At 62.3% G+C, this 4,597-nt stretch overlaps 1 pseudogene; it reads right to left on the bottom strand.

The window, feature by feature from the left end:
* Positions 1–3,638: 3,638 nt before the first annotated feature.
* LOC128918159 (RING finger protein 222-like) lies at positions 3,639–4,303 on the bottom strand (annotated as a pseudogene).
* Between the last annotated feature and the right edge of the window lie 294 nt (positions 4,304–4,597).

The raw sequence follows: 4,597 nt of genomic DNA, 5'->3' as shown, positions 1-4,597 counted from the left end.
CGTGCACCCTCCAGGAGCTCCTCCATGCTGCAATCAAGCATCAGCAGATCCTCGGGCAGCGAAAGAGAGTCGATGTCGCAGACCAGGGCGGCTTCACTGGTACCACCGGGGTCAGAGTCCAAGAGCCTCAGGGCCTCCTTGAGAGACACTGCGTGGGGCACGGCAAGGTGGCCGGCCGCGTCCCCGAGGGCTTGGCTGTGGGGGACAGCAGAGGGGCTGGTGGGGACATTGCTCTCCCAGGAGTTGTTGCTGCTCGAGGAGGTGTCACTCTTTAGGGAGATGCTGTCGTACTCTGAGATGTCCTGCTCTGAGTAAGTGATGTTCTTTGGGGAGAAGGTGAGCTCTGGGGAGATGTCTCTCTCAGAGGAGATGTCGCTCCTTGGAGAGACGTTGCTCTTTGGGGAGCTGATGGTGCTCCAGGAGATGTTGCTGCCCAGGGGTGTCTGCGTGGAGGAGGCCCTGCTGGAGCTGTTGGTCTCTGAAGACCATTCCTCTGCGTTCTCAGAGGCAGGGATGGAGGTTGGCAGCTCGGTGGGTGCTGGGGCCACCACTCTCCCCTCTCTGCCAGTGCCACCGCGGTCCCCAGGCCTGGTGATGCTGGTGTCAGGGTCCTGGCCATCCTCCACTGCGTCCGGGGAGGAACCCAAGAGCCTGAGGGGCTCTTGGGGGAGCATCTCCTCGGTCACGTCAATGTTGGCATCCGCGTCGCCAGGAGCTTCTTTGTGGGGGACAGCAGCGGGTCTGGTGGGGGGGACGCAGGCGCCCATGGGGACGCGGCTGACAGGGGGTGCCCCCACAGGGGTGGCCTTGAGGTGCTGGCGTCCGGGGATGGAGGTGAGCAGCAGCGTGGGGGCTGTGGGCACCGCTGTGCCCTGGTGGCCGTAAGCTGGGAACTGCGTCGCGTGGGGCAGTGGATGTTGTCCCTGGGGGGTGCCAGGGGCTGCCCAGGCTGGGAGGGTCCCGCAGCCCCTGGGGCCCCACAGGGCAGCGCCTGGTGGAGCAGCGGCGCCGTGGCCGAGGGTGGCGGTGGCTGGCGCAGGCCCATTGGTGGTGGTCCACTCAACGTGGAGGAGGCGGGGGTCGACGCAGCAGCAGCCGCATGGGGCCCTGTGCAGCCCTGTGTGGGTGGGAGGGAGCCGTGGTGGGCCGGGGGCACCCTCCAGGGCACCCGCCGAGCCGCCCCCCATGGCCATCAGGGTGCTGATGGTGTCACGGTGGCAGAGGGGACAGGGGTGCCATACCTGGTGGTGGGGCCTGTGGGGCCGCCCCCACTGGGGGTGCCCAGGCTGCAGGGAATGGCTGCTGCTGCCCGGGCGGTGGGAACAGGGTGGCTGCGCCTGGAAGAGAGACAGGAGCCACGGCCGGTGGTCACCTCCTGCGCTCTCGTCCCCGAGAGGCGGCCCCAAGTATTGGGGAAATTCTCAGGAACTGGGATTCACTGGGCAGGCGAAGGCAGGGACACTCAGCCGGGCTTGCTGAGCCCCCGTGCCAGAACTGCCGGGGGGGGAACAGGGGAGGTGGGATGGTGAAGGTGACCATGGAGAGGGGAGGGGGAGGCTGAAGGTGCCCAGGGTTCTTGGGTGCCAAAAGGTGTTGGGGTGGCAGGGGGGACAGGGGTGCCATACCTGGTGGTGGGGCCTGTGGGGCCGCCCCCACTGGGGGTGCCCAGGCCGTGGGGAAGAGCAGCTGCTGCCCGGGTGGTGGGAACAGGGTGGCTGCACCTGGAAGAGAGACAGGAGCCATGGTCACCTCCTGCGCTCTTGGCCCCGACAGCGTCCCCGGGCTGTGGGTCGGGGTCGGTCCCTGCCTTGGGGGTAGAAGGTTTGTGGGAGCACGAAAGCCTGAAGGCTCTGGGGCGCCGGGGGGGCGCAGGGGCCGCGCAGTGGGAGCCACGGAGGTGGCAGCACCATGGTCGGTCCCCTCAGTCTCTCCGCTGCTAAGGACTCTTTGGCGTCTCCAGGATGGAATGTTGGGGCTCCCTGTGCTCCGCCCCCTCCCAACGGCCCCCCCAACAGCCCCCCCAGCTCCTCCTGGGGAGGGAAGGGGCTCGGGGGGGCTGAGGGCCTGCAGCCCCTACGGTCGGCTACCACGGGCTGTGGGTGCAAGTGCCTTTGGCTGGAGCCTTGGTGTGTTCCCAGAGCTGGGGTGTCCTCGGGGTGAGCTGGGCTCGGTGGGACGGTCCCACGGCTGGGGGACCGTGCTGGAGGTGCCGGGCTGTGCCAGGGGGGTGGGAGGGCAGGGGTGGAGGGGTCGCACCGTACCCAAGGGAGAGGTTTGATGGTCCAGCCACAATGGTGCAGTGGGGGTCTGCGACCCATCGCCCAGCCAGGATGCCGGCACTGAGGCCATGAGTGTCTGAATCTCTAGGGGATGAGGAGACACCTCTGTGTCAGGAGCCCGTCTCCTTATGGCAGATTTCATCTTCCCAGACAGCATCTGGGAAGCCCCTGGTGCTGTGAGGAGCAGGGCTGGGCAGTTCCTGCAGTTTGTGGGAGATGGGAACTTCTTGTCGGCAGTGCTCGGGGGCCATCGAGGAAAGATGCCCTCCGAGACATGGTGGTTGTGAGCGGAGAAGGACTCGTGGGAGACGGGAAGGTCTCGGCTGCAGACATCATGAAATGGTTGAGTTTCAAATTGTCAGAAAAAGGGTGGGCAGAGTTGCTCCCCTGGATTTTGGGAGCTGAATGCCCCATTAGGAAGGTTGCTGGTGATCCCAAACTGGGAGGTGCTGTTGAGTCTGTTGAGGGCCAAGAGGCCTTGCAGAAGGCTCTAGATGGCTTGGAGCGTTGGGCAATCCTGAGCGGCGTGAAATTGAACCAGTCCAAGTGCCGCGTTCTGCAGGTGGGAGGGAGGGAGTAACGGCAGCACCAGTGGGAATGGGGAGGGGGCGTCTGGGGAGCAGCCCTGCAGAAAGGGGTCTGGGGGTGGTGAGCAGCTCAGGAGGAGCCAGCGGTGTCCCCTGGCACCAAGAGGGCAAGTGCATCGTGGGGGGCATCAAATGTAGGAATGTGTCTGAGAGAAAATGGCCATGTGAGCCAGCCTCTTAGATTAAGAGCAAAACAGGCGGTAGAAGATGGAATTAGTACATGGGAAAAACGGGAACTGAGAAGGCAGAAAACATGTTGTGCTAATGACTAAGCAATTTACTATGCGAATTCTTGTAACCAATCTGATGTGTGAACGAACTGCATGCACAGCGCGTGGACAGTGTAACTGGCTGATAAGAAATAAGCGAGTCGCGTGTACGGCTACAACACAGGGTATAAAAGATGATGATCGGTGCTTAATAAACGGCTTCTGTTGATTCACACTGGATCGTCTGGAGTCCAGTTATTTCTCCTCAACGGGGTGCGGGAGGAGAAACCCTGCTCTCTGCTAAGACACTAGAGGAACCCACTAGCAGGGTTTGACCAGCCACATTTTAACCAAAAGAGGCAGAAAATGCCAGCGACGACACTGTGAGCACCCGGAGATCTGCGGAAAGGTCTGAAAGTCCATTCAGTCCCTGGCCAGATGAGAGAGAGCTTCACCCGGAGCTGCTTCTGGACTTTCTCATGGGATCTTTTGAGAGAGGTCCCAGCCCTAGCTCTGTCCCAGCATCAGTGACACCTCCAGCATCTGAGCTGATCCCATCCCTGCTACGAGTCCCTCTTCACCAGCAGCAGCCAACGGAGCACAACCGCCAGCATGGCCACCGTCAAGATGAGCAGGACGGCGAGGACGATGGGCGACTGGCAGCATTTCACCCCCAGGGCCGAGCTGGATGACACCGAGCTTCGTGTTTCTGTTCTGCTTCTCCTCCCTAGGGAGCTGCAGTCCACATCCACCAGTGGCATCCCATGGTCACTGATGACAAAGATGTGGGCTTCCCGCGCCAGCTCTCCCGGGACCCCCTGTGAGTCCATGGGGCTGTTCCCCGTGCTGCAGCACCGGTCGAAGCTCTGCACCAGCATCACAAAATGGCTGGGCACCACCAAGGTGTTGCTGGCCTCCAATTTGGTCAGATGGGACAAGGAGGAAGGTGACAGAGGCATCTCCAGGGCCCGGAGGTTGGTGCCTGCCTTGGGCGGCCATAGAGCTGCCTTCTTGCTGAGGAAAGTCACGTAGCGGCAGATGGGCAGATGATGCTGCTCTGGACCTGGCCGTCAAGCTTGGCGGAGAGCAAGCACTTCACCAGGCAGTCGTGGCAGAAGGTGTGCCCGCAGCTGAGCTTGCGGTGCATGGCCTCCAGCAGGTGGAACTTCTCGTAGCACATGGGGCACTCGGCTGGGGGTCCCTCCTTGCTGGACGAGGCCTCAGACATCCCTGCTCTGTCGGCCACAGGCGCTCCCCAGCTGCGAGGAAGAGGCACGATGGGTTAATAAGGTTGAAATGATAAGCATGATCCATCTCTTCATCTCTCCTCCTCCTCCCTGCTCTCTTGCTTTTGCCCTCTTGCCCCTAACAGATGCAGTTGACAGCTACTAGGCATCCTCTCAACAAGACAGGGCATTTTCAGGAGCATTACGCCTCTCAGTGTGGCCCTTGGGGCAAAAGAGAGATGACGGGAGGACCCCAACTCCAGAGCCAGCGGGGGCAACAATCCCCGGCTGCAAAA

This window comes from Rissa tridactyla, chromosome 15 (genome assembly GCF_028500815.1).
Source record: "Rissa tridactyla isolate bRisTri1 chromosome 15, bRisTri1.patW.cur.20221130, whole genome shotgun sequence".
Lineage (NCBI taxonomy): Eukaryota > Metazoa > Chordata > Aves > Charadriiformes > Laridae > Rissa > Rissa tridactyla.
This window is presented reverse-complemented; position numbering and strand designations above follow the sequence as displayed.